Source organism: Zootoca vivipara, chromosome 2 (assembly GCF_965207765.1).
Source record: "Zootoca vivipara chromosome 2, rZooViv2.hap1.1, whole genome shotgun sequence".
In the NCBI taxonomy this organism is placed as follows: Eukaryota; Metazoa; Chordata; class Lepidosauria; order Squamata; family Lacertidae; genus Zootoca; species Zootoca vivipara.
Genome location: NC_142584.1, coordinates 110863102 through 110874706, shown reverse-complemented (window position 1 = coordinate 110874706; position 11605 = coordinate 110863102). Strand labels below are relative to the sequence as shown.

Genomic DNA, 11605 nt, shown 5'->3' with positions numbered 1-11605 from the left:
GTGATGGGGAAACTGATAAAAGTGGAGGTTCTCTTTTGTTCTGGTTTCCTTCCTTGTTCTCCTGCGTGAGGGGAAGGACCCTGTTGCAACAGCAAATAAAGGCTTTGCTTCTCAAACTTCTCTGGTTGGCCTCTGTTATATATTCTCCGACCGATGGAGAACCCAATGGGCTCTTATGTACCCCATAAGGGAATAAGAGCAGTTTTTTTGCTTAGAACATTCTGTTATAACAGAAGGTTCCCCCAATAGCAAAGGTGGCAAGAGGAACCCTGGACAAAAGAACATTTTCCCTTATATACCTTTGGCTGTGCATGTAAGTGGATGGAGGGACAAAAGGCGGGAAGGGGAGATTAACATTTTCAGTAAACAGAGTGCTTGTGAGCTTTATCTGTGAATCTTCTGGAAATGGCACCCTGATTATTCTGGAGATGTCCCTGAATTTAAGAATATGTAAATGCAAGTATTGTTGGTAAGCAGTTGGGTGTGTGGAGGCATTAACATGAAATCCTGTCTATCCTGTTTGCTATGTGATTTATTCATTTAACAAAGTTCTTAGTTTGCCTTTTCCTGGGTAGCCTGGCCATTCCTTTGAGATGGAAATCACTTTAATCCTTGAGACAATGAGAAAGTTCCTTCACCCCCCCTTCTCTCCTTGCAGAGAAACACCTGGTCAGAGAGAGTCAAAATGGTGTCAGTCAGGCCTGTCTTCCTCTGCTGCTTCAGACATGTGCCTGTACATTCATGTACATGTTTATGAACAATTATTATATATTAAAACCCTTAAAATTCTTACCACAATATGAGCTTATGCAGGGAAGCTCCTTAAATCTGCCACTCACTCAATCTTTGATCGACTCCTCCTGCAGACATTCACAGTCAACACAGGAAGATCTGAAGAGGAGCTACCGTACAACATACAGGAACTTTGCAGGGAGGCCTTTCAAGCACATCTCTGAAGGGACCCTTGTTAAGATTTCACATTCTGAGTGCAGAGTGTGTTGGACTTGGGATGACAAGGCCCAGGTTCAAATCCCTTTTCACCATAAACTTTAACATGTCTCCTTTTTCTAAGTCTCTCAGCTCAGCCTCTTCTACGTCACAGGCCTTCTCTGAGGGTAAAACAGGATATCACCCTCCTGAAATCCCTGGAGGAAGTGTCATGGGGAATGGATATTATACTGTTGAGTTCAAATCAACATAGGAGCAACAAGAAGTACAATCTTTAATAGAATCAAACATGTTAGCACAGGAAACATATCCCCAAATTCTTTCAGGCCCGCTACACGATAAGAAAAGTGGATCTCTAAAAATACAGATAATTAGAAGTATCTGACTGTTCACTACAAAGCACCTTGGAGAAAATAATTGTATACATGGGAATTTACCATCACCCCCAAGATCCTCTAGATCAGGCATCCCCAAACTGCGGCCCTCCAGATGTTTTGGCCTACAACTCCCATGATCCCTAACTAACAGGACCAGTTGTTGGGGAAGATGGGAGTTGTAGTCCAAAACATCTGGAGGTCCGAAGTTTGGGGATGCCTGCTCTAGATTGTCACTGCTCTCTCCTCAGAACTTCTGACAGAGGCTTTTTACTGTCAGAGGGGATTTTGTTGCATTGAGGCCCGAAACCTACGTGGGGGTGACATTCCTGGGGTCAGCATGCAAAGGCAATATTGCACAAGACAAGAGAACCCCCGAAAATGCACCCCAAGCAACCATCCCAACTTGTCCGAAGCCAGAGATCTCGAGAGCTTTAGGCAACCTTTCTAGAGGCCGGGAAGCAAGCTGGACTTAGAAACTCTTTCCCCCACTGCCAAAGGCTTTCTGGGCTCTGGAGACTCTTGTGAGATCTCACAGTCCCTTCCAACAGTTTCCCCCGGTTTCTCGCCCTCTTTATTTATTAATTTGTGGTTTGAGGAAGGGCTCCAGCCTGCGATCATGCGAGTCAAGTTGCACATAAGTTTTAGGGTCGATTGTACTCAACTAGCAAACGGGTCTCTTTCAATATGGAGATTTTGCTGAATTGCCACGTGAGCTTCCCTGAGAAGTAGCAAAAAAGGGAGGGATTTTGGAACTTCCATCTCCATGGCTAGTGGAGGTCTTGGGGGAGGAAAAGGGAATCTGGGGGCAGGATTCTGGTTAAGGAAGGTTTTAAGTGAAGCCTGAGCATAATTCTTATTTTAGTCAGAAAAATGACGATATTGTCTCTAGAAATCTTAAGTCCAAGTTGGAGGTTGGAGAAAGAACTACATCGAAAGAGGAATGTGATTAGGGTTGCTGTTGATTCCTAAATTATTTTCTTGCACCTCATGCACTGACACAAACAGCCGATTCCCAAGGGAGAGAGAACAGGCCAGTTTGGGGACTGACAGCAGACACAATAAATCAGTGTCATTTACAAATCCGTCCAGAGAAGGGAGAGTTGCATCATGATTGACACAAGGGGTGGCCAATCACAGTTCTGGTTTGTCCATTAGGGCCTGTCAGCTCAGTCCTGAAGAGGAGACTGAATGTGCCATAATGGCAATGAATATACGCTTGTCTGTCTCCAGGGCCGGCTCTACATAGCCCCCCGGTGGTGCAGTGCACCATGGCGGGGGGCTGGTAAGTTGGGCGCCGGCCTGGCAAGGAGGGCGCCGCGCGGGGAAGCCGCGCGGAAACCAATTGCGCCCTGCGAGGGCGGGGAGGGCGGCGGAGCAATCTCCGCCCCTCAGCACCAGGGCGCGCGATCTGCTCAAGACAGCCCTGTCTGTCTCCACCCTCAGTCAGTAGAGTCTTAGGTTGGCTTTCTTGCTCACGTAAAAGGGCTGGAGGGTCTCTCCTGAGAAGGAGGCTGCTGGATATGTGCAGAGGAGGGCTGCTGTATCGGCATCGTAAAAGGACACCCGTCCCCCTTCACAGTTCAGGGTCACTCGGATCCTCTTGGGCTCCTCATGGGGGGAGCATAATTGTACCCACCGCCCCACTTCCCAAAACCCCAGATCCCTCCCCTAGGACCAAAAGACAAACGACCCTTCCTCTTCACAGACTTTCTGGCAACCCCCACCCCCCCATCTCTCCTCTCTTCCCACAGTGACCTCCCAGAAATGCCTGCCTGATGTGAAACCCTCACATCCCAGCACATAGTTATATGTATCAAATCTCTCAGGGTTGTCTGGCAGGTCTTGATGCACTTCTCCCTCTCTCACACTCTTTCGATCCTCAGACAGGATGAGCCAGGGATTTGCTGTGTCTGGATCCAAAGTTACGTTTTCTGTGGGGGCAGATGAGGAAAGAGAAGAGAAAAAACATCAATTGGGAAGCTGACTCTTTTTTAGGCACATGACAGAAATAGCATTCCCTCTGAAATGAACAGGGACTCCATGGCTCTGCATTCGAGACAGGGATGTCCATCAAGTTCTTAATAAGGATTCTTGAAACATTGACAGTTATTTCAAGGGTTCACACATTATCTACATAGAACCCTTGCAATAACCCTGTAAGTTGAGTCAACCTTACTTTGCCCATTTTTCAGATGGGAGGACTGAGGCTGAGAGACAGTGGTTTGTCAAAGGCCACCCCCCCCCCACCGTTCATGGCAGAAGGGCGTCAAAGCATCTTATTGACATCTTAATCTTTTACCTCACATGACAGATTGTGCTTGACATGCCTGGTAAAACTGGAAGCAGATCCTCTCAAGTTTCAATTACATATTTAAGGTATGTTGTACTCCATCCTTCCAGGAAAAGCAAGAAAGTGGTTCCCTGACCCCCGTGAAATGTCCTTTTTGGGATTCTTGACAGCACTTCATAGAATCATAGAGTTGGAAGGGCCCCCAAGGGTCATCTAGTCCAACCCCCTGCAATGCAGGAATACCAACTATAGTATCCATGACAGCCCCCCCCCAAAAAAACCTCTGCTTAAAAACCTTCAAGGAAGGAGATTCCACTGCCTTCTGAGCGACTCAGTTCCATGTTCTGCAGTGTGGGCCTACGGTTTGTTTCCCCCAGGAAAACTATGAGCAGTCAGCCAAGAACTAACTTGATCATCTCTTGTGCTTTGGTTATGGTGATGCAGAAAATTGATAGTTCTATCTTTTAAATGGCCATTGATTACATCATTGATATAAATGGCTTTCCTTTGCTATGAATTGTGTTAATGTATTTATTGCTGCAATCCCAAGACAAAGGGCGAATACATACATATATATATATGTAAAGCCAAACCCAGTAAATGCAAAGAAGTGCAAAGACCCCACCCTGGCTCCCCAGCTCTGATTGGCTACATGACTCGTCTTTTTCCCCCACTGTTCCTCACATTTATGGAAAAGGTGAGCAGTGGAAGCAGAATGAGAAACCCATTTAAAAATTTGAGATGCTGGGGAACATTAGAAAGAAGATCTGCTCTGCAGTCTTCTCACCCCCCCCCCTCCCCGGCTCAACACATGGAAAGTTAGTCAAGCAATTTCTTTTTAAAGACACACATTTGTACAGCGACCTTTGAAGATTATGTGTGATGTTGGATGTTGCCAGTGCTGTTATGAGTCAAAAAAAATTTGTGTTAAATATAATGGGATTTTCTAGTTTATTATATCGATTAGCCTTTATGCATTCTACTCACTGTTGTCTAAAAGAATAAGTAAGAGTTTCCTTTATGCTGCCACCTGCTGCACCTTTTCCAGCTCTTATGATCCCCTTATTGTGGTGTCCAGGATCAGGCCAGACTGAACTTCTGTCTTCCCATTGTCTCCCCTCCAATACAAAAGCTGAGGGAAGACCCCCATCTTGCAGGGAAGCCAGACCCCTAGAATTCACACTCTGGCAGCCTTCACCTCCCTGCCAGTGACATCAGAATCCATTTACCTTCTAGCCCCCAAAGATTGTTGCAGCCATTTTCTGAGCTATTTGTGTCCATGCATTTCCCACTCTTAAACCTGATTCTTACATAAAAGGGGTGGGGATCTTGTATGGCTCAAAGGCATATTACCCCCTCATGTGCCGGGGGCATTTGGATTCACACCATCCCTGTGTCTCCCCCCCTCCATTTATTTATTATTGAATTCATATTACATGTTAATTACCGTTCAGTTTCAGCATTGTACATAAGATATATTTTATTATGTATACGGTTTCGCCACATCTAGTATTCCAACATCCAACTCACCCTTTACCCAAATACTTCCTTCACCCACGTGCATTATATCCTTCTTGCTGCCTTAAAACTCTAACATTGTGTTCCTTATTGTTCATCACATTGACCAATCCTCTATTTATAACCAAAGCACAATCATTACCTCTTAGCTTGATGAACTCAATCAGTACTGTCTTTGGGAATATCGTCTGAACTAGTCCCAGAAGAAAATCTTCGGGTCTTTTTTGGAAGGTTGTTTTAAAAATCTTTTTCAATTCCTCAAAAATATTATTCCATAAAGTCTTTATCTTAACGCAGTTCCACCAAATATGACATAGTGAGCCTTCAACATTTTTGCATCTCCAACATAGATTTGTGGGCAATTTATAAATTTTATCCAATTTCACCGGGGTCATGTACCACCTATAGCACATCTTCATAATGTTTTCGTTAATGGCAGTGCACACAGTAAAGTTTATGTCATTTTCCCATAACCTTTTCCATCTCTCAAGCCAAATTGCACAACCCAAATCTTGTTCCCATTTTATCATAAATTCCTTGACCATCCCTGTGTCTTATTGAGATTTGGCACAGAAAAGTTAGCCATCCTGGGCTGGGGGCTTCTTAAGAGTCTGCAGGCTCAGGCCAAGAGCCCATCGAGCCCAGCATGCTGCTCTCACTTAACAGATGCCTCTGGGAAAGAAGGGGAAATAAGGCATGGACGGAAGAGCTGCAGTAGCCTCGAATTTTGAGAAGCAGATCCCATCTTCTGTTTGACCCGGAAATGGCTAGGGAAACCCAACCAGATGGGTGGGGTATAAATAAATTATTATTATTATTATTATTATTATTATTATTATTATTATTAAATGTACCTTTTCGCAGCTGAAGTCCATATTCCACAGTGTCTGGAAGAGAAAAAAGAACAGAGATTTAGCATCACACCATCATTCAGGTAACAGACCTGTCAACAATAATATGAGCTCATGAGATTTTAGCCAAGTGTTGTGGACCACAAGTCCCATCATACCTAACCACTGGCCACGCCAGCTGGAGATTATGGGAGTTGCAGTTAAAAACTTTCTGAAACTCACCATACAGGCTATCCCTGCATAAGGTGATGTCAAGGTTCAGGCTGCCCAAATCTTGGGAGGAGGAGCAGGACCCCCAGAAGATCTCCACCTCAACAACAAGATCCAGACATCCCTGTTCCAGGAGGCCTCAATCCCAGCCCCCTCTGCTCCTGGCTGGCTCTTAGACAGCCCTCCTCTCTCCTTCTGCCCCCCCCCCCATCATCAATCCCAGGGCCAAAGGAACAGGAGAAATTCCCAATAAATGAGATGTGTGAAAGCACCTGAATCCTGGCTTAGATTTGTGCAGAGGTCAAGCACAACTTTTTACAGACAACTCGCAACTTAAGGGAGGGTTACATTCCTTGGGATTGTGCATAAAGGAAAATCGTGAAAGTCAGAACAACACCCGGAATCACCCCTCCCATCTGAGATCTCAAGATGGCTCCACAGAGATTTTGCAAGAGCCTCTCAAAGCCCAATAAGCATGGCAGAGGTCTTAAAAGTGATTTGAGTGGTGGCAAAACCCTTCATGGCAAGAGCTTTCAAGTTCTTTACATTGCTGACTGGAATCTGGAAGGCTCCCCGAAGATCCCAGCAAGAAGGGTTTACCGTCCCCTTTCAATTGCCTAAGTAAAATCAGTCATCTACATATGAAAGTGCGGCTTCTAGATATTGAAAGAGAATAAATAAATAAGCCTTCTATTTTCCTGGCTTGGCTAATATTCCTATGACCTGCAGCTTGTCATGAACACTTCTAAACATCCAGCTAACAATCCTTTCATCCCTTCTTTACTACCTCTGAATTTCTTCACAACACCCTCCAGGAAGGGATTTATATCGCAGAAGTCCCAGATCCTCCACTTCAGGTCAGGAGGAAAAGCCACAGGAGGATCCTCTAAGTTCTCCTTTACCTGAGACCTGGGAGGAGAAGAACAAAGTCAAGCCAACATCCTTCCAATGCAAGGAGGTTTCTGACAAGGCAGGTGTCTCATTCTGATGATAAAGGCATGATAGCTATATCATGAAGACTTGGGAGCAGGGTTTTTCCTGTGGCAAAAGGGAGCATCTAGATGATGTGTGGATCTAGAAAGCATCTAAGAAGTTGAAGGAAAAGCGACACAAACCTGCTTCCATAATACATGGAAGGGAATATGTGATGATAAGACTGAACGTATGCAAATAAATAATTTAGAAGAAAAATTAACACTACAAGGTCCTTAGAAAGAGATCTAGAACTGCATCAGTTTTAGTGAAGCATTTCAAATGATTAAAGTTATTAATATTTTTAGCCCTGTGGTTACATTTAAAGTGGGGAGAAATATTAGAAATTAAAGCTGTATTTTCTAAACACGGAAGATTTAAAAAATATATTGAAGTCATCTGGAGAACAAGGCTCTCAACATTTATTGGCCACAATAGCTGGGTCAAAGGCAGTGGTTCTTCTGAACTCCAGTTGCTGAAACCACTGGAGGGGAGTGTCCTCTGGGGCTCAGATCCTGCTCACGGGTTTCCCACTGGCATCTGGTTAGTCACTGTGAAAACAGGATGCTGGACCAGATGGGCCACTGGCCAGATCCAGCAGGGCCCTTTCTCACATTCTTATGTCTGAGGAAGAACCTGCAGAAGCCTGAAATACAGGGCCGGCTCTAGGGGTAGGATGGGTGGCGCGGGGTGCCAGGGTGCCGGACCGGCAGGGGGTCGCCGTGTGGCAACCACGCTGCATGCTGTGCCCGCCCTTCAGTCGCAGCAAGAAACGGGGCGGGGGCGCCGGAGCGATCTCCGCACCACGGCGCCCGAGGTGCTTAAGACGGTCCTGCTGAAATATGTCAAATATTTAAGGTTAAGTTATAGTGAATATATTTACAAGCACCTTTGGGATGTCCTCCCTTTTCTGTACCTATTCCACAGTAAATGAATTGATAAGGGAAAAGGGAGAAATATGTAATGGGGAATGGCTTCCTTCCTATGACTGCAGGTGAGACCAACAGCTACAAATGACTAGGAAAATGTGTCCCTATTTTTGTCTGCGATTTTGTGAAATGGATGATGGAGTCATAAGCTATCTCTGAAAGGAGGAACTGGAAAGTGAGTTCCTCTCAAGAACTTTTCTAGCAACAAAAAGGCAGGGGTATTTTCATCACTTACCTCTGCAAGAAGCTTCCAATATCCTGGAACGAAAAAAAGATAGATATCAGTGGAGCCATTTCTGCAGTCAGTTATGAATACTAAGCAGCTGAGTGTAGCTTCTGGGAATCACAGGTTTGTTTTTTAGGCTTTTCAGAGACCCCTGGTTGGATGATGCGAGAACACAATGCTAGAATGAAGGGGCCTGTGGTTTGATCTAGCAGGGCCCCTTTTGCGACCCCAGGACTGATGCCTTTCATTCTTCATGTACTGTTTTTATCCAGCAATGTTTTTATGTGACTAAGAAATGCCTATAGTTTGAAACAGCACACTCCACCCTCTCACATCAAGACAAGCCCTGACCTGCAGGAGTTCACCGGCTGGTTCCTGAAGCTTCTCCTCCATCTCCCGGATGAGGCTGTCAAGAGAAGAGAGTTCCCCAGAGAGTCTGGCCAGGTGCTGCTCCCTTTTTGCTGCAATCTCCTTCTCCACTTCTGCCATCTGGGTCAGAATACGTTTCTCTTGTTTTTCCAGAAACTGGCGCAGTCGCCTGAACTCAGCCCCTATCTTTTTCCTCTCTGCATCTGTTTGTTTCTGCAGGAAGGAGATTGAAAGAAGAGAACAGTGGGCCAATATCAGGCATTGAGTCTGCTGTTAAAGGATGAAGAGGCCAGTTATCGAAATTCCCTGGGAAGGACACGCCTGACACATTCAGCAGAGTGAGCCAGTGTGGTGTAGTGGTTAAGAGCGGTAGACTCGTAATCTGGGGGACCGGGTTCGCGTCTCCGCTCCTCCACATGCAGCTGCTGGGTGACCTTGGGCTAGTCACACTTCTCTGAAGTCTCTCAGCCTCACTCACCTCACAGAGTGTTTGTTGTGGGGAGGAAGGGAAAGGAGATTGATAGCTGCTTTGAGACTCCTTAAAGGTAAAGGTAAAGGGACCCCTGACCGTTAAGTCCAGTCACAGACGACTCTGGGGTTGCGGCACTCATCTCGCTTTACTGGCCATAGGAGCTGGTGTTTGTCCACAGACAGCTTCTAGCTCATGTGGCCAGCATGACTATGCCGCTTCTGGCAAACCAGAGCAGCGCACGGAAATGCCGTTTACCTTCCTGCTATTTATCTACTTGCACTTTGACGTGCTTTCAAATTGCTAGGTTGGCAGGAGCTGGGACCAAGCAACGGGAGCTCACCCCGTCGTGGGGATATGAACCTCCAACCTTCTGATCAGCAAGCCCTAGACTCTGTGGTTTAGACTAAAGTGCCACCCGGGTAGTGATAAAGCGGGATATCAAATCCAAACCCTTCTTAGAATCATAGAATAGAATCATAGAATTGGAAGAGACCACAAAGGCCATCCAGTCCAACCCCCTGCCAAGCAGGAAACCCCATCAAAGCATTCCTGACAGATGGCTGTCAAGCCTCCGCTTAAAGACCTCCAAAGAAGGAGACTCCACCAAACTCCTTGGCAGCAAATTCCACTGTCGAACAGCTCTTACTGTCAGGAAGTTCTTCCTAATGTTTAGGTTGAATCTTCTTTCTTGTAGCTTGAATCAATTGCTCCGTGTCCGCTTCTCTGGAGCAACAGAAAACAACCTTTCTCCCTCCTCTATATGACATCCTTTTATATATTTGAACATAGCTATCATATCACCCCTTAACCTTCTCTTCTCCAGGCTAAACATGCCCAGCTCCCTAAGCCGTTCCTCATAAGGCATTGTTTCCAGGCCTTTGACCATTTTGGTTGCCCTCCTCTGGACACGTTCCAGAACTGGACACAGTATTCCAGGTGAGGTCTGACCAGAGCAGAATACAGTGGTACTATTACTTCCCTTGATCTAGATGCTATACTCCTATTCATGCAGCCCAGAATTGCATTGGCTTTTTTAGCTGCTGCATCACACTGTTGGCTCATGTCAAGATTGTGGTCTACCAAGACTCCTAGATCCTTTTCATATGTACTGCTCTCAAGCCAGGTGTCTCCCATCCTGTATTTGTGCCTTTCATTCCCCCCCCCCCAAGTGTAGTCCTTTACATTTCTCCCTGTTAAAATTCATCTTCTTTGCTTTGGCCCAGTTGTCTAATCTGTGACGGTTCTTCTTCTCCTTCTTCTTCATAAAAACTTATAAGCCTACCCCCTCCTTTAAATGGTCTTTCATGCTCTGTGTCAGATCAGACTGTTCAAAAAGAAACCTCTTTCTGTATTTTGTATTCATTTTCCCAGATTTTGATTTAAGACTATGGCACTTATTCACTTTCAAGTAACAGTGATGCTTACAAGCAGGTCTTGACCTTCCCTGTCTGCATCTGCTTTAAATTTCAGAATGTTCTCTCTCTTCTTCTTCACACTGTCTAGGCAGCTGCTGATTTGATCCTGAAAAGAAAACAAAATCTAAGCTGGGTTCCTTTTTTCTTTGTTGGAGTTTCAGTATTCATAATAACAGCAAAGATGAATCATATGCTTGCTCCCTGCCCCAAAACTGTCCCTTCCAACTCTTGGATTCTGAGATTCTATCCCTGCCACCTGCACTGCCCCCTCCAGCCCTTTCATAGGAGAGCTGCTTCCAAAGGATGAACTGGGGGGGGGGGTGTTACTCCTGCATGCAGGGGGACATTGGGGGCACTGTAATCCCCTGAAAGGGAAAAAGAAATGTTTATTTAACAGAGTTTCAGAAGTTTAGTTTCATAAGGCTGCAGAAAACCTCTTGCTGGCAAGTGACTCTTCAGCTGCCAGAGGAGAGAATATATTAATACATTTTCTTGCAAGACCCCCTTCTCCGTAGCTATTTCATCCTCACCATCCCCAAAGGAAACCCAGAGAGATTTCATACCTTGTACTCCTCGAAAGCCTCCTCCAGAAGAATTGCCTCGTGGCTTTTGTGCTCCTTGGATACAATACACACGACACAGATGGGGCTTTCCTCCTCCTTGCAGAAGAGCTTCAGGGGCTCCTGGTGCTTCTCGCAGACCCTCCCCTTTCCTACGGCCTCCTTTTCACCTTGAATATTGAGTTTTTCCACAACATTTGCCAGCGGCCGATTGGGGATGAGATTCCTGTGCTGAATGATTTCTCTGCAATGAGGGCAGAAAGCCTGTCCCTCGGATTTCTCCCAGCACTGGATCAGGCAGGATCGGCAGAAGTTTTGCCCGCACTCCGGGATGATCACTGGATCCCTGAAACACTCCAGGCAGATGGGGCAAGTGGCTTCCTCGCAGAGATCCTGCACGGGATCCTCAGAAGCAGCCATGGCTGCAGCCTCGCCGAGAGAGAGAGAGAGAGAGAGAGAGAGAGAGAG

The 11605-nt window shown here is 45.9% G+C and overlaps 1 pseudogene across 1 annotated transcript; it reads right to left on the bottom strand.

The window, feature by feature from the left end:
• Positions 1-1205: 1205 nt before the first annotated feature.
• Positions 1206-11605, bottom strand: LOC148687060 (zinc finger protein RFP-like; annotated as a pseudogene). Its single transcript, XR_015948507.1, has 7 exons — positions 11141-11605; positions 10588-10683; positions 8673-8903; positions 8331-8353; positions 6982-7103; positions 5988-6020; positions 1206-3256 (listed from the first exon to the last, which is right to left on the bottom strand). The product of XR_015948507.1 is annotated as a zinc finger protein RFP-like (transcript).